Here is a 24,933-nt window from a genome sequence, read left to right as displayed (position 1 = left end):
TATAGGTAGGAAGTAGAAAAATGAATTCCCCAAAAATATAACACATTTCATATATCTTACTGATCACGATGGGACTGTGCACATCGTGAATCCCTGCATTGAGACTGATAAACCCACAATAAGATCACTCAGCAGGGTAAAGAGTGAACAAAATGATGTTCATGAGTCTTTACAGCTTCCGTTGATGGCTGCTTGCCTATTAGTTAACTGCAAGCTCTGTGCTGCCTGCAGTCTTCTGTTCCAGAACTGGAATAATGTGGAACACTTGAAATGTAAGAAGGTCTGCTGCGTGCCAGTGCTGGTTGATTTGACAGTGTAAGAGGGTCTGCTGTGTGCCAGTGCTGGATGATATGACAATGTAAGAGGGTCTGCTGCGTGCCAGTGCTGGTTGATTTGACAATGTAAGAGGGTCTGCTGTGTGCCAGTGCTGGATGATATGACAATGTAAGAGGGTCTGCTGCGTGCCAGTGCTGGATGATTTGACAATGTAAGAGGGTCTGCTGTGTGCCAGTGCTGGATGATATGACAATGTAAGAGGGTCTGCTGCGTGTCAGTTCTGGATGATATGACAATGTAAGAGGGTCTTCTGTGTGCCAGTGCTGGATGATATGGCAATGTAAGAGGGTCTGCTGCGCGTCAGTTCTGGATGATATGACAAGGTAAGAGAGTCTGCTGCGTGTCAGTTCTGGATGATATGACAATGTAAGAGGGTCTGCTGCGTGCCAGTTCTGGATGATATGACAATGTAAGAAGGTCTGATGTGTGCCAGTGCTGGATGATATGACAATGTAAGAGGGTCTGCTGCGTGTCAGTTCTGGATGATATGACAATGTAAGAGGGTCTGCTGCGTGTCAGTTCTGGATGATATGACAATGTAAGAGTTTCTGCTGCGTGCCAGTTCTGGATGATATGACAATGTAAGAAGGTCTGTTGTGTACCAGTGCTGGATGATATGACAATGTAAGAGGGTCTTCTGTGTGCCAGTGCTGGATGATTTGACAATGTAAGAGGGTCTGCTGCGTGTCAGTTCTGGATGATATGACAATGTAAGAAGGTCTGTTGTGTACCAGTGCTGGATGATATGACAATGTAAGAGGGTCTTCTGTGTGCCAGTGCTGGATGATTTGACAATGTAAGAGGGTCTGCTGCGTGCCAGTTCTGGATGATATGACAATGTAAGAAGGTCTGTTGTGTGCCAGTGCTGGAGGATATGACAATGTAAGAGGGTCTGCTGTGTGCTAGTGCTGGATGATATGACAATGTAAGAGGGTCTGCTGTGTGCCAGTGCTGGATGATATGACAATGTAAGAGGGTCTGCTGCGTGTCAGTTCTGGATGATATGACAATGTAAGAGGGTCTTCTGTGTGCCAGTGCTGGATGATATGGCAATGTAAGAGGGTCTGCTGCGCGTCAGTTCTGGATGATATGACAAGGTAAGAGAGTCTGCTGCGTGTCAGTTCTGGATGATATGACAATGTAAGAGGGTCTGCTGCGTGCCAGTTCTGGATGATATGACAATGTAAGAAGGTCTGATGTGTGCCAGTGCTGGATGATATGACAATGTAAGAGGGTCTGCTGCGTGTCAGTTCTGGATGATATGACAATGTAAGAGGGTCTGCTGCGTGTCAGTTCTGGATGATATGACAATGTAAGAGTTTCTGCTGCGTGCCAGTTCTGGATGATATGACAATGTAAGAAGGTCTGTTGTGTACCAGTGCTGGATGATATGACAATGTAAGAGGGTCTTCTGTGTGCCAGTGCTGGATGATTTGACAATGTAAGAGGGTCTGCTGCGTGTCAGTTCTGGATGATATGACAATGTAAGAAGGTCTGTTGTGTACCAGTGCTGGATGATATGACAATGTAAGAGGGTCTTCTGTGTGCCAGTGCTGGATGATTTGACAATGTAAGAGGGTCTGCTGCGTGCCAGTTCTGGATGATATGACCATGTAAGAAGGTCTGTTGTGTGCCAGTGCTGGATGATATGACAATGTAAGAGGGTCTGTTGTGTACCAGTGCTGGATGATATGACAATGTAAGAGGGTCTTCTGTGTGCCAGTGCTGGATGATTTGACAATGTAAGAGGGTCTGCTGCGTGCCAGTTCTGGATGATATGACAATGTAAGAAGGTCTGTTGTGTGCCAGTGCTGGAGGATATGACAATGTAAGAGGGTCTGCTGTGTGCTAGTGCTGGATGATATGACAATGTAAGAGGGTCTTCTGTGTGCCAGTGCTGGATGATTTGACAATGTAAGAGGGTCTGCTGCGTGCCAGTTCTGGATGATCTGACAATGTAAGAAGGTCTGTTGTGTGCCAGTGCTGGATGATATGACAATGTAAGAGGGTCTGCTGTGTGCCAGTGCTGGATGATATGACAATGTAAGAGGGTCTTCTGTGTGCCAGTGCTGGATGATATGACAACCCCTTCACGGACCAAGACTCTGGTGCAGGTGGTTCAGCTGAGGGCTCATTGTCTTCTTCGATAGTAGACAGCTATTAAGTGGAAACATGGGCACTAGCATAAAGGCACTTAGCCAAGTGGTAATGTTAATATAGATAGAACAAAAGGGAACATTGGCAAACATCTTGGAACTGAGTGGTCCATAAGAAAACACTAAAGTCACAATCCAGGGCTGTACTGCATGTCACAAAATGTAACATGACAGCAAATAATACTGGGTCTTCTTGTAGGGGAATCACATTGGTGGACACAAATGCATAATTTTCCTGCACAGCCTCCTACCTTTTCATACAGGACAGTGACACTGGCTGAGAGGCACTGGCTTCTCTGTACGGGCACAGACAACAGGGACCTGGACTTGTGTAATGGGGAGATGAGTTACATCCAATGTCCCTTGACAAGAGGTATCATCTGTTACACGTAGGAGAGTGCTGGAGGCCGATGGTCCTTTGGTGGCTCTGTCCTCTCCCACCTGACATTAACAATGCGATGTGTATTCAAACTGCTGTGTGCCAGAGACAGCATACTGTTTCTAATTTTTGTGTGTTACTGGGCATATGTAATAGTGGCCTGGCAGTTACATTGGGCATAGTCACCCCCTCGGTAGTCGGCAGGCTCTTTCTAACAAGCGGTGCACTATTGTACCTGGTGCCTCCACCTGGAGAGGCACTCAGGCACACGTGTCCTCTGACAGATGGCAGACACAATAGCAAGACACATGTTGACAGTGTCATTGCACCCTATCCGAGTGTCATGGGGGATCTGACTGTCTAGGAAAGTAAACTCAAACATAGGACAGACTGCTCTATACTCAGTGGCTCCACCCATACCTGATGCTGACTCATGGAGAGTGGTGGCTGTCCAGGGTGGCATGGAGAGAACAGGCCTGGAAGATTTGCCCCTGGATATGCTTGACAGCACTGTGCACTCTATCTCTAGGTGCAGAAATTTAAAATAGAATTGGTGGCCCTAGATATATGTGTATCAAAAGCAGAACATCATATGTTGCTGGAGAGAGGCTCAATGTGGAGTCCAACTTGTTTTCCACTTTAAAACATTGGTAGACAGATCTTCAGGAGCTTGTCAGAATTCATCAGTACATTGCAGAAGATTCTAAAAGACTCTTCAGAAGAAACCATCTGATGAATAATTAGACTGGATGAACAGATCGAAGATCAAAGCATGGAATCGTACCTAGAATACTGTCTGAGTGCAAAAGTGGCTTATTCAGGACTTTCCAATTTTTTAGTTGAAAGAACTCTCACCATCCCAGTGGTGCTCCCGCCTCCAGGCGCCCATGCTCACACAGTGGCGGCATGACTGCTGAACTATCGGTATCATGATATGCTACAGTGAGAAAGATGCATGGTGAAAATAGTACTGTTCTGTTGTTCCCTGAGTCATAGTGGCTGTCCAGGCCTCACACAACTCCTTAATTTAAGTTAAGTTGAATCTTAAGTCCTAGAACCTCAAAAACATGCACATTTTCCTGAGCAAACTGAAGGTAATAAAAATGACTTCTAGATCTAAATTTTTTGACTGAGCCTAAGGAGGATGGAATTGAGCTGAGCAAAGGGATGGAACTCACAAGAAGAAGATCAGCGACCCACTCCAAGACAGCACAACGAGCAGGCGAAACCAGCAGAGGGCAAGGCAATACAAGAACCCGAAGCAAAGCATGAGATTCATGGAAAGGAATACAACAGTGGCAGCTTTGCACCTTGCAGAGTTGATATTAAAGTGTCTGTCACTACTAACTCGGGTGGATCTGATATAAACAAAGGGCATGACCTCTCTAAAAAAGATCCACAGGCTTATAAAGGATCCCACCAATATCTGCATATGATGGCATACATCGTCGGACTGAGACAAAAAACAGATTTCAGTACTAAAATAAAAGTGGCCTTCATTAGCCAACCAGATTTTTTTTTAAATGGCCCATATTTGCAAATCAGGCTAGTTTTGAACTTAGTAGAACACGTTGTATGTGTATTTTGCAAGGTATAGGATACTGCATACATTTATACAGACAATGCTTGTGGCAATGTTAGGGAAATTAACAGCAAAAAACGGTCCACTTGGCCAGAAACTGCTAAAACACTGGTCCACACACTGATCAGGCACTGCGATAATGCCCTATAGGATGTCTGACACTAATGGCATATCATGCCTATGATCTGCATCCCCTGGCGTGAAGTGGGGGACTGGAGCTGGACCATTCATTCGGCAGATTTAGTCCTGCCCTTCACAGGACAGGAGTAAACTCAAGAGTATTAAATGAGCAAGGAGGAGTTTGTGAATATCAGTGTTTCCAAATTTTAAGGGCTTTCCCTGGTGGAACTCCCACTACCCATCCCTGGTTGAAGTTTTATTCTCACAAAATTTAGATGTGAATAAATCACCTTACAAGTGTAAAATCAAACAAGGTTTTGGGAACATCAAAAGGATAATTAGACTCACAACAAATCTATTTGCACACAAAAATTGAATACACACACTCAAAAAAGCTGTGTGAATCAGGGCCCATGACAAGCTAACTCTGTACACGGGAAGCACAAACAGCATCTGTAGGATTAGTGTTATAAATTAATCTCCCTTTATAACCCCAAAGATCTCTTGCTAACACTAATGCTGCTCTATCTTAACAGTATTATTGTAAGGGAGCATCACCTCTGGATTTGCCTTGGCCACCCTCTATGATGGCTTGCACTTGCCTATTATCTCCAAGAGGGATACCAGAACTGTGCAAAAGGAGGAAATGGAAAACAAGTACCAAATAAGTTACAAGATGGGATATTTTTTTTTTTAGATTGCGTTATATAGAGTTACGGACCCACACAAGTGCTTTAAATTGTACCAGAAACAAAAGTACTGCGTCAACGAAGACAGAGAAGCCAAAGCACTAAGGAGGTTGGGAAAATTAGGTCATAACATTCCTATTTCAGGAATAGTAATAGGGCAGGTTTTTGAGTATGATAGGCGTCAATTCCAAGCCCCGCCCCCTTCGTACATTATGCTTATGAGTTAGCGGAATGTGTCTAACTAATTACTTGCATTTACGCATTTACATTTATTCTCATTATTCAGTTATTCACTTATGCGTGTGATATCATTTCAGTGTTCTTAGCTTAGCATGTGTGCCACCATTTTGAATTATTTCTCTCTGCGTGCAAACTGCACTTGCTCATTCCCCCTCCCGTAGGAATAGGAATAATTCCCCGTGTCAGCATATATTCATTTCTTGGTTTACTGTAGCTGAAACTCCTGCTAGTGAAACTCCTTATCAGGCCGTTCTCATGTGCTGGAGATGTAGCGGCCTGGCTCTGTGTCCTTGGGAGATGATAACAAGTGTTGCTATTGCAGGTGCAGATGCCTCTTGTATGAGGCCATTGTCCACACTCTTGGGGGACCAGTACTTTTCCATTATGGGCGTGTTTACTCTGCCTTCTCGTAATATAATGTATCACTATGATGGTGTGAGGCAGTCCTTCTCGGCACACTCTTAGGGGTGAGGTCGATATAGGGCCCTCTCATATGGGAGTTTGTGGCCTAATAAAACTTGCTTTGTTTATTCTTCTCCACTGTCCGGCTGACTTATTTTGGGTAACTATATGTGAGTGAGGTAAGTCACTCGGGTGGTATTTAGCCACGCTTATCAGATGGCGCCCGAACAGGGACTCCGCGATTAGGACCTTTCTCACCCGTAAGTGGGTAGCAGAAGGCCGGAGACCCCCTGGTCGGCACGGTGGGTCTGGGTACCCACTTTGATGCCGAGCTTGGTTCTCGCAGCGCTGCCCCACCCTGCTGATCGGAGGAGGTCTCGGTCCAGGATCCTACGCCGGAGTCCAGAAGGCGGAACTTTGGAGCTGACCGTGTTGGTCCAGGCAGCCGGAAGTGGAGAACGGTAGAGGTCGGTACCGCGCACGGAAGGTAAGTGGTCCGACTGGTGATTGAAGGAGCCGGAGTGCTCCGTGAGACCGGTGTGTCTCTGGTGATTGGAGGAGCCGGTGTGCTTCTGGGGCTAGTGTGCTCCGGGAAACTCAGAGTGCAGATGGCGCTCTGACAGACTTGATGGAGATTGGGGAACGTTGGTTTGTGAAAATCCGACTGGATAGTACTGCGGGTTGGTGAGCGGCTTGCTACGTGAGGATTTTGGGCTCACCCGAACACCTAATGTGGTGGTTTGTGGGAGAGTGCCGGGTCCCGCGCGGTGTGGCGCCTGCCGATTTGTAGTGCTGCCCGGGAAACGGATTGGTTTCCCAGTCTCGGAACAGCGGGTGTGTGCTGTTCAGTCTGCGGTAGGGTCCAGGTTTCCCAGGACTTGGTCGACGGGCCTTGTCTCATTTTGGTAACACGTGTTTTGGTGCTGATTCTATGTGATAAATATATGTATATTGAAACTGTGAATTTTTGTGCCGTTGTGTGTTTGTAGGAGAACAAGATGCCGTGCTTTAGTAAATTGCGGTGTTTCGGGTGTTGTGATGAGGTTTCAGATGTGAGATTGGCTAAGAGCCAACCCGCCCCGGCGGAGGGCTCTCCGAATTTCGACATGTATGTCAAGCATGGCTTACCTCCTATTTTGTTTTCCTCTTTGTGGCATAAGTATACAATGGATAATGTGGATTTACAGTGGCCTTTACTGGGCTCTTTTGATGCAGTAAAATTAGATTATTTACAAGACAAATTGTTTGCTAGGCGCAGCCGTCAGAGTATGTTTGATTCTTTGCGAATGTGGCAGAAGGAGGTACGAGAACGGCAGATGAGGGAGGAGAAGGTAGCTCAGAAAAGATCGGCACAGACCATGGCGCAGAAGGCTAGGGAACACACTAAGAAAGAGAATGAGTTGCGAATTGAGCGCGCAGATAGGCGTTTTAGGTTATTGGATAACAAGTGTTATGTGGTAAAGGAAGAGGACATAGATGAGATGGAAGATATTTTGAACGCCCGACCCCCTCCCCCATATGCTCCACAGCCCCTGTACCCCGTGCTCGGAGATTCCGCCTCACAGGCGGTGGTTTCAGTTCCCCAATTCAGTGCCCCTCCCTTGTCCGGTACACCTGTTTCCTCTGCAGGGGGACGTACTTCCCCCTCTACCACTACACCCTTGCTCCCTTTCTCGGCGGCGAGCCCTGCGTCTGCTGCGCTATCCCCGGTGTTCTCTGCTGGCCCCGCTATCCCCACTGTTTCTGCCAGCGCCACCCCTCAGAGCACGTTGCGAACGCCTGTTAGAGGAGCGGAAGGCGGTCTATTTACTCAGGTACGGAAGTTACTTACGCGTGCTAATGTACCACTAGATGAGAAGACCATGGTGGCTAATCAGGCTTGTCAATGGGCCAGGAATAATATTTATTCATTAGAGGATATTTGGTCTACTATGAAGGATTATGAGCCTTTGATGCAACAGCATGCTTTGTGGCACATGTCAACGACACTAATAGCGCTATGGGAGCAGGGATATGGTGGTGAGGCGCCAGCGATTCTTCGCGATATTAAGACTCATGCTTATAAGGCTAATACTGGAGTAGCGGAAGTGCTCCGTAGTTTGAGGTACTTGTTGGAGTACAGAAATGAGCTAACAGCTACAGGTGAGACCCATTTCCCCGGGATACATCCGATGCGTGAAGTGCACCCTATATTTCACCCTGAGGTACCTGAAATAGTAGACCCGACTACCAAGGTAGTGACTAGAGCTCGTATAGATGCCCATTTCCAAGAACAATGGGTGTATAAGCCCTGGAAAAGGAGCGAGGTATTAGCTCTGAAGGCGCAGTTACCCGACTCGAGAAAAAATCCAACGGCTTATTACAAAGAATTAACGGAGGCAGCTTCCTCAACAGTCATGACATTAGCAGACATTGAACTATTTTTTGGATTATTGGTTCCCGTGGACATGTGGAGACAGGTGAAGGGTTCGGAACATAGAGAGGAGTTAGGCGGTACTTGGGAAGAATTTACGGATTGGGATAAGGAACGAAAGCCAGGTGAGAAGCCGAAGCCTGAGATATTAGCATTACCCGGGCGTATAATTAAATATATGCATTCACTCATTCCTCCCAAGAAGGTAGATTGGGATAAATTAACGGCTTGCAGACAGAAGAAGGATGAGGCAGTTTCAGATTTCTTCACTCGTTTTGAAGAAACATTTATGGATTTTAGCGGACAAGATATCTCTCAAGATGGAGGGCTACGTCTTTTTGTCAACAGATTCGTTACGAATCTGCTGCCAGAAATATCGGCCCGACTGCAAGCGTCAGAGAGTACATGGACAACATCTACCCCCTCAGAAATTTTGAGCATGGCCCAGTATTATGAACATAGAGAGAATGAGAATAAGGACAGGCAAGAAAAGAAGGCGAAAGATTTGAAGACAAAGGTTTTGTTGCAGCAAGTAGCGAAGGGTAGAGGACGGGGTGCCCCGCCCGTGTCGGGTGGTCGAGGAAGTAGCTACGGAAGGGGAGAGAGAAGAGAGCGTTTGGGACCCAACCAGTGCGCTAACTGCAAACAGGAAGGGCACTGGTGGAAAGACTGTCCACTGCTACGGTCCCATGCTGGACCTGGCAGAGGACGGGGTCGGGGAGATGCGAATAAGGATACTAGACAGTCCGAGGAGGGCAGGAGACCGGGAGGAAATTATTTTGACGGAGGGAAGGATAGACAGCATTTTCAAAGGGAGGGCGATGACGGCAGGGATAGACAGTTCTACAGTGATGCGTATGCTATGGATGATTTCACGGGATTTTCCTATAACTAGGATAGCGTAGGGCAGAGTGTGGGACCTGTTTCTGTGGATGTTGATCAACGTGGGCCTTATGTAACGGCAGACTTGTCGGGATCCCATCAGAAATTTTTATTGGATACAGGTGCTACGAAAAGTTCTGTAGCACGTTCCCAGGTTCCAGGGGCGGCTCTGTCTGGCAAGACTAATATTTCAGTGGGGTTCTCTGGTACCCCGGTGGTTAGCCCCATCTCTAAGCCCTTGCAACTTACGATTGGCCCCTTCACTGTTGATTCCTCCTTCCTCCTGACTTCGAATTGTGGTGAGAATTTACTGGGTTTGGACTTGTTAAAAAGGTTGCATGCTACGATTTACTGCTCCCCGGATGGTGTGTACCTTACGATGGGTCCTTCTGTCGCGCGTGCACAGCAATGTTTTTCAAAGGACGAGCCCCTCCCGGTTGAGTTCAGGGATGTCCCCCCGAGTCTGTGGGCCAGTAGCGATACTGATGTGGGAAAAATGGACATTGCACCGGTGTCCATAAATGTTAAGGTGGGAGCGAAGCTACCTCGCATACCCCAATACAAGCTATCTAGAGATGGAGAGAAGGCTCTGTTGCAGATTATACAGGATTTGATTGGCACAGGGGTAGTCGAGGAAACGGACTCAAATATTTGTAATAGTCCAATACTTCCAATACTTAAAAGACCCTCAGGTGACGCAGGTGAGAATACACCTGATGTCTATCGTTTTGTGATTGATTTACGCCACATTAACAAGGTCGTTGAACCCCAGTACCCAGTGGTTTCTGATATTACTACCATTTTGACTATGATACCTCCCTCAGCTAAATATTTTTCGGTGCTGGACCTTAAGAATGCGTTCTTTAGTATACCTGTACACCCAGATAGCAGGTACCTCTTCGGATTCTCATTGGCTGGCCGCAGTTTTAGATTTTGTAGAATTCCTCAAGGCTATACAGAAAGTCCCAGTATTTACAGCCAAGCATTAAAAGCACAGTTAGATGATTTGGAGCTCCCACAGGGAAATGTCTTGTTGCAATATGTGGATGATATTCTCATCGCCTCCGACAATGAGGAGGGGTGCCGAGAGTCTACTGTTAAATTGTTACACCATTTGGCTTGTAAAAGACACAAGGTGTCTCTCCCTAAATTCCAATATTGTCGACAGGAGGTCACCTACCTCGGTCACCTCCTATCGAAGGACGGGAGAAGGCTGACACCGGAGCGCGTCAAGGCGATAACTAACATGGCAGTACCTAACACACAACGAGAGGTGCGCGCATTTCTGGGCATAACATCGTACTGTCGCCAGTGGATACCTAATTATGCTTTACTAACAAAACCCCTGCTGTATCTGACTACAAAAGAGGTGCGCGAGCCCCTACCTTGGACACCTGCATGCCAAGAAGCGTTTGAGTTACTAAAGACTGCTCTATGTTCTGCACCTGTTTTGGGAACACCTAATTACCAGAAGCCTTTTGTACTCTATGTGCACGAGGCGGAAGGTTGCGCGTTGTCTGTCTTAACACAAGATTTTGGGGGGAAACAGAGACCGTGTGCTTACTTCTCTGCAATGCTCGACAACGTGGCAAGAGCGCTTCCGAGCTGTCTAAGGGCTACAGCGGCTGCTGCAGTCTCGATAAGACAATCGGCAGGGCTCGTACTGGGTTCAGCTCTTACGGTAATGGTACCACATGCGGTGGACATTTTGCTAAACAGAACACAGACGCAGCATTTAACTAGCGCTCGTCTGACTGGTTATGAGATTACACTATTTGCCCCACATGTAACGATAAAAAGATGCGCTACCCTGAATCCAGCCACACTGCTGCTTCTCCCTTCAGATGAGAAAGATGGTGAAGTGCATGACTGCCTGTTCCGAACAGAGGAGGAAACAAAAGGGAGAGTAGATTTGACGGATAAGCCCCTAGATGACCCTGACGGAGAGTTGTATGTTGATGGGTCTTGTTTTAAACTAGCGGACAGTACCACAACAGCAGCATATGCAGTCACGACCTTACAAACAGTGGTGGAGACTTCTAGAGTCCCGTACAACTCAGCTCAAGCTGCAGAGATAATAGCGTTGATGCGTGCATGTGAATTGAGTGAAGGATTGGATGTGAACATTTATACTGACAGCCAATACGCCTTTGGGGTGGCTCATAGTTATGGAAGACTGTGGGCAGAAAGGGGATTTTTGACATCACACGGACAACGAATTCAACATGGCCCATTGATATTGCGACTGCTGACAGCTCTAACGTTTCCCAAACGGCTAGCAGTAATAAAGTGTAGTGCACACAAAGCGGTGGTTGATGACGTAGGGCGGGGGAACGCGTTTGCAGATCAGACGGCTAAAGAAACTGCCAGGAAAAGACTCCCGCGAATGTTTGTGGCTGGACCAGCTAGATGGGTACCAGACGTTAACATGTGTGCAGATACTGTACAGAGTGTGCGGAACATACAAGAGAAAGTGACTGAGGAGGAGCTGAAAGAATGGAAGAATGGAAAGGGACAGTTGGACTCGGATGAGTGTTGGACGGATGTAACAGACAAAAGACGATGGTTGCTCCCAAATGCATATGTCCTCCCAGTGGTGACAATGGCTCATGGACCAGCTCACATAAGTGCCAAGGGAATATGTAAATTATTAGACCCAGTGTGGAGTAATAAAAACATTTCCAGGGTGGCCACACGTTTGGTACAACAGTGCATGATTTGCTTACGACACAATCCTGGGAAGGGAACACCCGTCCCTGTGGGCAATTTCGCACCCCCAACATATCCCTTTGAAGTAATACAGATGGATTACATTGAAATGGAAAGAGTGAACAACCTTAAATACGTACTTGTGGTGGTGTGCGCATTCAGTAGGTGGGTGGAGGCTTTTCCAACGAAAGACTGTACAGCCATGTCGACAGCTAAGATGTTGATTAAGGAATATTTTAGCAGGTTCGGGTTACCTAGAGTGATCTGGAGTGATAACGGTACATCCTTCAATGCTGAATTGATGAAACAAATATGTAAGGGATTACAGATCTCTCAAAAATTCCACGCAGCCCTACACCCACAGGCTGCGGGTTTAGTTGAAAGATTTAACGGCACACTGAAATTAAAAATGGCCAAGATACAGGAAAGTACTGGGCTACGCTGGCCAGACGCTCTTCCCCTTGCTCTACTCTCCACACGAGTTACAGTGAATTCCAAGACAGGTGTTTCTCCCCACGAAGTTGTATTTGGCAGACCAGCCAACGTGTGGGGAGTTCCTAGACCTAAATGTTTCTCAGAGATAGAATATCCTATGTTGACAGACTACTTGTATGCTTTGACTAAAGATCTCCATTCTGTTCACCAGCAGGTAGCAGACACATTGAAGCCGCTGCCTGTGGGGCCCGGCCACGGCATCAACCCAGGGGACTGGGTCGTCGTCAAGAAGTACCAGCGGAAGTCCTGTTTGGAGCCTAGATGGTCTGAGCCACGGTTGGTGCTGCTCACCACCCGCACCGCACTTCGAGTGGAGGGTCGAAAGGCGTGGACGCATGCTTCCCATGTCAAGAAAGTTCCACTACCTTTACCCTATGATGCATGGGTAAGAGGTGGCATTGCAGATCACGAAACAGAATCGTTGCCTCAGTATCTTCCCTTCTCTGATGCTTTGTTGATTGGGGAGGAGCACGACGAAAACGCGCGGAAGCCAGCCCTGAGTGCGAGTAGCGAGGCTTCCATTGGTCACGGTGCTCAAGCGACCGAAACAACCTCTTTTCAAAACGACCCACCAATTCTGTTCTCAGACCCCGAAGTGCGAGGGAGCACTCGCTATAACTTGCGGCCCAGGAAAGAGAGGCAAATGCACTGAGCACTGGAAGAAGGGCTGAGATAGGGACTAAGAGTGGACTATATTCGATAGGTTACCATAGCAATAGGGATGGACTGCTAAAAAGAGCCCTGGTGCACTTCTGAGACATTGCTGAATGAAACATTAGAGTTGTATGTGGGCCCAAGTTCTGTGCTCCTGAGTCGCTGCAGTTGTGTGACTCCGTCGAGGGAATAGGGTTTGCGAGGTCGAAAGCCTGCCTATGAGGCTTTAACGGACATAGGGAGAACAGCCCATCGAAGGGTGAAGAACCCCTCTGGCCGGTTTTGGAGTGTCTGAACTTTTAGTAGTGTCCCTAGTTTTTGAACTTTTAGGATATCCCTTGCCCGCTCTTTAGGAGACATGTATCCTTTTGGCCGTCCGATCCCAGACGAGGAACAGCCTTTCGCTGCTCCTCGCATACCAAAACCAGATTCACCATGGCGTGCCCTATCACGAAAAAGTAAAATTGTGGTTATTGTGGTGCTCATTATTGTTTTCCTGATAATGCTTGGGATACTGTTTTTCCTGGATAAAGATTACCCCGTCCACAAACTGGTTCCTACCCCTTCTCCCTTACCAGAACACAATATGGTCACTGTTTATTATGGTGAACAATGTATGAGAAAAGGTTATCGTGATAATGTCTTCATAAAAACTCTACATCATGCACACGCTGTATACAATGTGACAGATTGCTGGGTCTGTGGGTTGCTTCCTTCTGCAGCATATAAGAAGGATAGGTTATTAGCACTACAATTGACTCCTGTGAATAGCTGCGTGGGCTGGTACACCTTGATAGGTAGGGTAAAGTTTTTTCAGCAGCCTGACTCTCTCACCCCACGACTCCCCAATAGTAAGTCTACACTGATGATGCGAGTACGTCCTTTGCCCCCCTCATCCCTTGGATGATTATTTACTGATGGACGTTTTGACCAAACATTTTTAGAGACTTGCTCGAAAAAGGTGGACAAATTCCTGATACCCAATGACACTGATAAAGTAAGAGAGAGTTTTCTACAGTTGAACTCTTCTCTAGCATACCGACGTCCTCCTGTAGCAAATAGTAGTGGTCATTCCCTGGTGCCCCTAGCAGTAGTGGGGCCCTCGCCTTATTTCTGTATTCGGGGTAGAGGTCCGATAAAGGTGGGTGACAGTATTTGTAATGTGACTACCTCGATTCGCCTGACCCTTACTCCCCCTAATGTCTACTTTGTATGTGGAGATAGTGGGTATCTGTGGTTGCCTGAGGGTTGGGGTGGGACATGTTACCTGGCGTATTTACTCCCTCCTGTTTACGTGGCACCTTCGGATTATCATAAGACACATAGGAGGTTTGACGTGGTGCAAGGACAGCGAAAAAGGAGGGAACTTCAAGTTGATGACGTAGATCAAACGGACACCGCTGGACAGCAGTTTACTGATTTCTCTAAAGGCCTGTTGCCATTCTGAGGCCCTATCTTTAATAGTAGGACCATCAGACGTCTTTCAAGGGTAATGGAAAAGGTAGTGAATACTGAAGCTGATATTGCAGCTAATATGTCGCTGGAGATGCAGGCTATGAGATTATTTACGATTCAGAATAGGATGGTTCTTGACGTCATCCTGGCAGATAGGGGTGGAGCTTGTCGCGTCATCGGGACGTCTTGCTGCGTGTATATTCCTGACTCTGCCCCGACAGTTAATTTGGCTGTGCAGAAACTGCATAGGTTAGCTGCCGAACTTCATCAAGATACTGGTACCTGGTCCCTACAGACATGGTTGTGGGGTCTTTTCTCTTCCTGGGGTTGGAAAATATTCACGGTCATTATAGGTGTAATAGGTTTCCTACTGTCATGCTGCCTCTGTGTTTACTGCCTTCCCCCTTGCTGCTCCATGTGTGCCAGCAATATGCGAAAGTCTAAGAGACAATTGAAACAATATCCTGTATCCAATGATGTTGAGCTTACTGATGCTAATTGGCTGATACTGATTCATGATGATGTACTGGTTTAAGTATGACTTTCCAGTTTTTAGTCCATAGATTTTGCTGTAAAGGCCCTCCTTTTGGTTAATAAATGGAAACAAACGTGTTAGCCACAGTCCGCTAAAAGGAGGGTCTGATAGGCGTCAATTCCAAGCCCCGCCCCTTCGTACATTATGCTTATGAGTTAGCGGAATGTGTCTAACTAATTACTTGCATTTACGCATTTACATTTATTCTCATTATTCAGTTATTCACTTATGCGTGTGATATCATTTCAGTGTTCTTAGCTTAGCATGTGTGCCACCATTTTGAATTATTTCTCTCTGCGTGCAAACTGCACTTGCTCATTCCCCCTCCCGTAGGAATAGGAATAATTCCCCGTGTCAGCATATATTCATTTCTTGGTTTACTGTAGCTGAAACTCCTGCTAGTGAAACTCCTTATCAGGCCGTTCTCATGTGCTGGAGATGTAGCGGCCTGGCTCTGTGTCCTTGGGAGATGATAACAAGTGTTGCTATTGCAGGTGCAGATGCCTCTTGTATGAGGCCATTGTCCACACTCTTGGGGGACCAGTACTTTTCCATTATGGGCGTGTTTACTCTGCCTTCTCGTAATATAATGTATCACTATGATGGTGTGAGGCAGTCCTTCTCGGCACACTCTTAGGGGTGAGGTCGATATAGGGCCCTCTCATATGGGAGTTTGTGGCCTAATAAAACTTGCTTTGTTTATTCTTCTCCACTGTCCGGCTGACTTATTTTGGGTAACTATATGTGAGTGAGGTAAGTCACTCGGGTGGTATTTAGCCACGCTTATCAAGTATTATCAGACATCCAGATGTTTGAGTTTGGGTAGGAAATGCATCGTGAAATCTTAATTTATTCCCCTTTTTAGGTTGAGGCTACAGACAGTTGTGTTAAGGCAGACCTATTTTTTCCAATACATAACATACTTAGAGTGGGTGTAGGATCCACTGCATTACTTCTAATTGGGTGGCGTTGTTGCCTGTCTCAGTTGCCTGCTCATGGTCTGATGACTATCCTCCCTATTCTTGTGTTTCCTGTCCAGCCCACAAACATTCCAGTCTCACAGTGCACTAACATGATGAGCAGTAACCTTCCACAACATACCTAAGATGACTCTTTTTAAAATAATTTAGGTGCGTATTGCGTTATAGAATTCCAATAGAAGCCCAGGTTAGATGTCCTGCACATCTAAACTGGGCTTCTATTGGAACTCTATAACGCATATTAGCAAGCCCATTATCGCCGTTTTAGCGGCAGTTTCCTGCCACTAAAACGGAGATAATTTTAACGAGGTTCTTGCTAATATGACCCTTAGAGTTCAGCACCCCATGGGAGTACATGTGCTTCCTTGCTCTCTCTCCTTGTTTGTTTTGCATGTCCCACGTGCTCTCTCAAAAAGTATTGGCAAAGCCAATAGCTTGATCTTTTAACACTAGGCCTATTAGCTGTGCCCATGCTTGTTCTATTTTCTGTTACAGTCAATATTCATCAGCTGTCAAACCAAGTCATAAATTTGAAATGTAGTTTCAAGAAACCTTACAAGAATAGCATCATGTTCTAAAAACTGCTGTTCAGAAAAAGGTTAAGATATGGGCATAGATATATTTAGTGCAGCAGCTGCAGAGGCATCTGGTTCCAGGGGAGTGAGGGTCCTCTGGATCTAATAATTGCTGTCTTTCTGCAGATGTGGAGCGAGGGCCCATTTTCCTAAATTGTGCCAGGGCCCATTGTACCCTTGCTATGATGCATGGGCAGGTGGTGCATATTGTTTTTACAATATTTTTTAGCCAGGGGCATATTTACAAAGAGACCACACAACACAGCATCTAAACTTGCTGCACTGCATTGCATGAACAGGAGAAAGACCTGTGTCATATTTACTTTAAAGTGGTGCAGCACTTCTCTCTCTGTGCTGATGGGCCTGTGGCTGTCATGCGTCAACGCATGCACCCTTGTTCCATAGTGCAGGCGGATTTGCATTGTAGTCAGCATAGTTTTTGTGCAGGAGTGGGTCCCTTAATGTATATAAACTTTAGGCATTTTCCTCTTTGCATGTGTGCTGCAGGACACATCCACAGTGGGAAAAGAGAGGAGAAATTAAAATATTTCTCCTTGTCACGCTTATCTCAGAGAGTTGAGGATTTTGGTGCAAATTCCTGCCTACATGTCTTTGTATAGAGGTATTTGCTTAAAAACCCATGGATGGCCGTGAGGGAACACCCATGCACCACTCATTGAACTCCCACTTGACATAAATTAAAGCAAGGCAGAGACTTGTGCTGCTTTGTGTTACTTTATTTACAAAACAACGCAAATGTGATTAGCTTTGGTTTGTAAATATCAGCAGAAGACTTTGCTTCGGGTTGAATTAAAAAAGTAGAGCACATCCAGTGCAAGCTCTTTATAAATCTGAGCCACATTTTATAAAATGCTGAGGCAAAACCTGATTTTCTGCATTGAATGAGTTCCTGCGTGCAAGGCTAGCCTCAGGTCCACTCTTCTCTTTAGTCCATTATTCAGCATTTTTCGCAAAATGCGGTTTGTGGTGGCTCTAGCGTCAGGGTCACCTCTGATTTAATTATTCTCTTACACCCCTGTGACTCACAGTAAATGCAAGTTTAGTATGCTGGAGGACAAAGGCATTGGTGGTGAATACCATCAGCTAAAATAAGATGTTAACAACAATTGACCAAGCACTGCATTCTGAAAATGACAGGTCCGATGTAAGCAGAAAAAGAGCCTTTTTGGAATCTGAAAGAAACATTGTATGAGGAATTGTAAAACATTGGTAACACCAATGTACCATAGGCCCAATTTTCACATTTTGACATTTTAAGCAAAATGTAGTAGTAAGCACATTACAGAGTGCTTAATTTGAGCCGGTGGTTTCCGTGCTCAGCACCAGAACTTAATTGCCGAAACCAGCACTTGTGGCAGCTGCCACATGGTGGGGCTGTTTATGTATTTAAAGATGAACAGAAAAACAGTTGTTTGTTAATTCAATTTACATTAAAAACAACTAATATCTCCCACCCAAGCAATTCTTAAAGTTTTGGCAGCCTCGAATAATCTAAATTGCCACACTTATAGCAGCGTGATGGTTAGTAGTTGAGTCAGTACGGTGGTAATGTGTGTTAAAAACTGCATGACTTCCTGACGAGGGCCCCAGCTCTTATTTTTTTACAAATTAAGCACTAGCATTACAGCAGATATTACCAACATTTTCACTCAGATCCTTCACAATTTACAGTTGTTTTCGATCAACTTACACCGAGCACAGCGATTTATGTGTCCTTCATTCACATGTGCATCACAAATGTGCTATCACCAATTTGCAAACTACAATTTGAAACCAATTTGTTCATAAAATAAAATTGGCTAAGTAACTGAGGGCCAGATGTAGGTAATCCCAGTTTACCGATTCTTAAATACCGAATCATACCGATTCGGTATTTCAGAATCGGAAAACGGGATGCAGCTAAAAAATCGGTAAAAATTCAAATTAAAAATATCCCAATCGGTATTTACCGAATCAATAAATACCCATTTAACCCTATGGTCCTCCAGGCCCATAGGAATGAATGGGATATACCGAATCGGTATTTACCAAATCGGTAAATACCAATTCGGTAAATACCGATTCGGTAAAACAAAAAGAACCCTTGTGAGCCAGTCAACCAATCAGGAACACCCACCACACCCCACAACAAAGCAACAGAGGAACCAACCAATCAGATGCAACTACCCCTCCCCAGTACCTGGAAGTGGCCACACCCATGCAGGTGCAGAGCAACTGAATTGTTTGGAGAGCTGGAGGAAACAAAGAGGAGAAGGCTGCCATGAGCATAGCTGAGCTGCATGATGGAGTCACAGGATAGCCAGAAGGATGGAGCTGAGCGGAAGATAAAATTCAGCCCAGCAAAACTGCAGGTGCTGGTGGAGGAGGTGGTCAAACACCACACCCAGCTCTTTGTAAAGCAGTCTCTGCATGTTGCAGAGTCTGTAAAACGTAACACCTGGCTGGAGATCCAGTCAAAGGTCAATGCAATTGGGGTCATACACAGGGACACAGATGACCTAAAGAAAAGGTGGTATGATCTGCGGATCATTACCAAAAAAAAACTTGCCACACAGAGGAAAGAAGCCGGAGCCACAGGTGAAGGGAGGAGCCATGCATCAGAACTGACAGACTTGGAGCAGCTGGTGGAATCAACCCTGGAGCAGACAGTATCCATGGGATCGGGATGCTGACAGCTCAGCCAGAGCTGCAAGAAAACAAGGTAAGATGCATGTTCATGAATTCCCAACCTTTTCCCAGACACCTTCCCCAATGTGGGTTTTTGCATCACACTCCAGAACAGGTTTTAGTTTTTAACACCAATGCATCATGGGAGACGTAGTCATAGGCACATACATCAATGCAGTCAACATATAAATCAGCATGGCATGCCACACACTACATCCATAAGCAGTTGAGGACTAGGCAATTGTGTGATAGGATTGTGATTTAATAATGTCATACAGGTGAACAACACCACTGACCCATTGTCCATATCTACCCACAGGAGAGTCATCGCGCAGTACAGCGCAGGAGAGGGAGGAGAGGGCACCGGCAACGCAGATGAGGGAGAAAACATCCGACAGATCAGGACCAAGAACTGTTCTTGAAAAAACATCCACAGCGCAGGCAGCCACTACACCGGAGCAACCCACCACACCACTGCCACTGTCACCTCTGCTTTTGGGTCACAACATTCGGAAGCACCTGCACTTTCCCCAACACCAACCTCAGTGTCATCTGTGCTGGGAAGGCCAAGGAGGCGTGATGTGCCCCCTCTCAGGATCTTCGAAACATCAGATGAGGAAGATGTGGAGGCTTTCACACCAACTAATCCACCTCTGGCTGACAACGCTGGGCAGCAGAGTTCATCAGGAGCTGTGCGTGCTGGTGTCCGAGGCCGTAGGTTACGGGAGAGAGGCGAAGGCCAGGATGGAGAGGGGGTCTTCTGTGGTCTTGAGGCCTCCATGGTGAAGGTCCAGCGCCTGCAGGCAAAGGGCATTTTAGCGGTGGATAGACAGGTGCGCATATTAAACAGCAGGATGTCCAACATTGACAGGGGGATTGGCTCCATGACAGAAAGCATGCACTCCATGGCAGAGGGCATGAGGGAAAAGACACAGTGCATGAGTGCCCTCTGTGAGAAACTAGATAGTGACCACTCCGAGAGGAGCAGGGATCATCAGTGCATGCGGCAACAAACCAAAGCCATGAACGGGCTTCTCACTGCTACATCCCTGCTATGCCGGCGCTCTGTCGCCATGCAGGATGACATTGTGCACTGCTGCACCGATTTATCGAGGGGGATGGGGAGAGTCACCTCTGCCATGGAGGTTTTTTTGACACACCAGACAGCCACTGCTGGAGACACAGGTGTCGGGGACACAGAAGACTCCACCAGCAGGAGCGGCTCTAGCACTCCAGTTCCTGACATTCGTAGGAGCAGCAGGCGCCAATCTGCTGACCCAGGCACCACCTCGCCTGTTGACACCCAGCCTCTTACATCCCGCACTGTAGTGCGTGGGCGCAAACATTGACGATGCCCTCAACCCACAGGACAGGTCACGGTGAGGTCAACTGTGGCCACCCAGTGTGGAATAGAGACATTGTAGTACCATGGTGTGATATCAATAAAGTGCCGTAGTGACTATTAAACTACGTACTTCAAATACTAAGCATGCCTGTGTCCCCTTACTTAGAAATAGCTGCGTGTGATCTCTGCCCGTCTCAGTCTACCATCTGTTGCTGGCGCTGCTCCTGCTGCATAGGGCTATGCCTGTTCTGTTCCATCATCAATGTCCTCATGATGTGTGATCTCAACCTCTGTAACTTCCTTGGTGGCAAGATTGTGCAGCATGGCACAGGTCGCTATTATTCTTCAGCAGATGATTGGAGTGTACTGCCGTGCACCTCCACTCTTATGGAGGCAGCGGAACCTGCTTTTTAGTAGTCCAAATGTGCGGTCTACATCTCTGCGTGTTGCTCTGTGTGCCACATTGTAACGCCTCTCACTCCTGGTAGATGGATTCATGTAGGGGGTGACAACAAAGGTAACTCCCAGAGGCAAGCAGGTGTAGGATACACAGCACCTGCACATGGGGTGGAATGGCATACGCCCTTGGTGTTGGGTGATCCAGGAGTGGGTGGAGGTCCCTGATCAAGTGTAGGATGGTTTGGGGGTGTAGCCTGTACCTTTGCAGTATCTTTGGCTCAGTCAGTTGGAAGAGCATTGTCCTCTGCCTGTAGACTTGCTCCTCCCTTCTCCATTCCCTCTCTCCTGCTGCCTGTAGCCGTAGCCGCCTCGCTATGATGTAGAATGCCGCCATTCTTGTTGCACTGTGGCATTTTGCGACCTTATTTTATAGCCTGCACCTGGTTACCACCTGCTTTCAATCCATGGTATTTACCGACTCTTAAATACCGAATTTCATGGAATTCGTTTTTTTTAGGTTTCCTACATCTCGAAAGTCATTTTTTACCATTTCTTAATTACCAGTTCGGTAATTAAGAATCCGGTAAATAAGGATTCAAAATATTCCGATTCGGTATTTACCGACTCTTAATTACCGATTCGGTAGTATTTTGACTCCTACATCCCATTTTCCAAATACCGGTCGGTAACGGTCGAAATTACCGAATTTCGGCCGTTACCGACCGGTATTTGGCTACCTACATCTGGCCCTGAATCTCCCTTATGTGAAATGTAATGTAATTGTGTAACTCCCCAAGATGTATATTCGCAGTTAACAAACATGGGACCCGAAGTACTAAGATATTTTGCAGATGCAAAGGCACTGATTGGCTAAATCAGAGCCTTTACAACTGTAAAATAGCATTTTGGTATGTACCAAGCTAGAATAGTGATTTGGGTTTGTAAGCATATACTGAATTATTATTTTAAAGGGGTATTTTTAGGGCGTCCCTTCCAAAATAGCGATTTATTGAGGGAATTAAAAATGTTTTGCAACCAAAATCAAGTTGCAAAATATTAATATTTTGCTGACTACACAAGGGGCATAGTAACCTATTCGCAAATGTAAAGGGGTCCCTGAGGGACCCCTTTCTTTTGAGAAAGTCGATAAAACCATTTTTGGGAGTAGGCAGTGGTTCATGGGACCACTGCTTACTCCCCCCAAAAAATAAAGAAACTTTAATTTTTTTTAAATGCATCCCATTTTCCTTTAAGGAAAACCGGCTACATTTTTTTCTTAAATGTACTTTATTAAAATGCAGTCACAGACATGTGGGTCTACATTCCTGTGAATGAAACACACATAAGGTGATGGAAGATCTACTTGCAATAAGTCTAACCACTGGCAATAGCTTAGAGTAGCGCTCCAACCCAACCCATATTTTTAGGCCCTTCTGCCTCCAAGGAGGAGCAGAAAGTCACTAGACACCAGTGGTATAATTTATTTAAATGTCAGGAGCAGCCTCTTTGGCAAGGGTAGCTCTCCTTACTGGGGGCATATATGTTGGCAGTTTCTGCCTCCATTGGCTGCAGATTGGCTATATTTTTAGGCTGATCTGGCCCCAAAGGGGCAGAGAGCCCCTAGGCACCAGGGATATTATTCATATGAATGTTGGTAAGTGGCACCTTAAGCAAGCGTTGCTCCCCTTTACTGGGGGCATACATTTTGTCCATTTCTGCCACCCCCTTGGGGGCAGATTGACCTTATTGTTAGGCGTGTGTTGACTGGCGCTTGGCTGGCAATGTGTGTGGACTGGCATCTGCCTGATGGTGTGTGTTGACTGGCCTCTGGCTGACAATGTGTGTGGCTAGCATTTGGATGTTGATGGGCAGACTTCATAACGTTTTATCATGTTAACTGCTTTATTTCTTGTCATCGTTGTCATTTGTGATCGTAATGTTTCATTTCTCTTTTTCGTTCTAGTGCAAAGATTTTGATTTCTTTTGCTGTATTTCCTGCTTGTGGTGTTCTGCCCCAGTAGATCTGTAGTTTGTGTAGTTGCATGAGTTTGGTAAGAAAACCTTTTTTATATTGTTTACTCCAAATGAGTATCATTGATCTACATGAATGTGTTTTTTGTAAATAATGTAATAATAGCAGCATATTTAGCGTCTGTTTTATTGTGTGTGAAATTCTCCTTTGATTTATGTATGATGTGTATTTTGTTGTCTTGGTGAATTTTTCTTTTGTTTTTCCTCTCTAGTGGGCTAGCTTTTTGTGTGCAGAGTGGGTGAGGGGGATCCTGAAAAGTGAGGGTATGGTAGTTGAGTATATAACTTTTTGTGTGCTTTGTATTTTTTGACTTTACCTTCTAGATTTCTAAATACCAGTGGTTTTACTTTCTGTTTTTTATTACTTGTTTGACACAATGTTGATCATTGTTGACTTATTTGTTGTGTTACTTTTACTAGTAAGGATTATGGCTAGCTGCAGGCTACTGCGCAGCAGGTTGCTGGTACGCTTTCCAAATCTTCCTCCAACAATGATTATGAGACTCACTTACTTACTTAACTTAACTTATAGAGTGCCCGAATCATGCCTTAAGGGTATCTCCGCGCTAGGACGGCCACAATAAACCAAGAAGGGTCTATCAGAACAGTGAGGTTTTCAGCAGCTTTCTGAATGCCAGATAGTCCATGAATTGACGCGGATGAATGGGGAGTCCATTCCAATACTGTGGGGCAAGATAGTAGAAAGCTTTGTCACCTAGGCGGGTTTTTTTTGAAGCGTGGGACTTGGAGAAGTGCTTTTGCTCCAGAGCCCAGGGGTCTGGAAGGGACATAGCTAACAAATTTGTCATTTAGGTAGCTGGGGCCTAGGTTGTTTAAAGCTCTGTATGCCATACAACAGATCTTAAATTTGATCCTCTTCCGCACTGGTTACCAGTGTAGTTTCTGAAGAAGAGGGAGTGAAGCAGTTCTGGGGGGGCATTGATCACCAGGCTGGCCGCGGAATTCTGGACCACCTGGAGTTTGTTTATGGAGCTTTCATTGGCTGAGATCAGCATAGCATTACAATAGTCCAGACGGTTTAGGACTAATGCTTGGATCAGGATTTCCCGTGTCGATAGTGGCAGAAAAGGGAAAACTCTTCTGAGTAGGCCAAGGCTATAGAAACATGTTCCGGTAGTGGAATGTGAGTTTATGGTCTAATTGAACTCCAAGGTTTTTTACCACCTGTTTAGGACATGGAGTAGGGCCTAATTCCTCTGGCCACCAGCTAAGGGACCACTTCACTGTGGCTTCCCCAAACAGCATAATCACTGACTTAGCTGCATTGAGCTGGAGAAAATGTTCTTTCATCCACTCCGCTATGGTCGTCATACCCTCTGCAAAGGTGGTCTGAATGTTAGAATTGGTTTTGTCAAAGATAGGAGAAGTTGGGTGTCATCATCGTAGGATATTGTTAGAAATCCTAAATTGCTCATAGTCTTGCCAAGGGAAAAATATAAATGTTGAACAAGGTACGGCTCAAACATTAGCCCTGTGGTACTCCCTTGGTCACCCTGGTGGTCTGTGAGTGAAATGGACCTAAATGAATGGTCTGAGTTCTGTCAGACAGAAAGTTGGTCATCCACTTCAAAGCATTCCCTTTGAGGCCAATGTCTCTCAGTCTTCTAAGTAGAGTCTGGTGGGAGATGGTATTGAATGGTATCAAGAGTACTGCTTGACCGTTAAACAGCAGCATCCTGATGTTGTCCGTGACTGCCACCAGTACAGACTCTGTGTTATAGCTAGGACAGAATCCTGATTGAGAGGGATCTAAGCAGTTCGAGGATTCAACAAAATTTAATAGGTTTTTATTAATGTGTTTTTCTAAGATTTTGCTGTGTATGGGAAGTAGGGAAATGGGGTGGTAG

Source organism: Lissotriton helveticus, chromosome 8, assembly GCF_964261635.1.
Source record: "Lissotriton helveticus chromosome 8, aLisHel1.1, whole genome shotgun sequence".
NCBI lineage: Eukaryota > Metazoa > Chordata > Amphibia > Caudata > Salamandridae > Lissotriton > Lissotriton helveticus.
The sequence above is the reverse complement of the archived record's forward strand: the minus strand, read 5'-3'. Positions refer to the sequence as shown.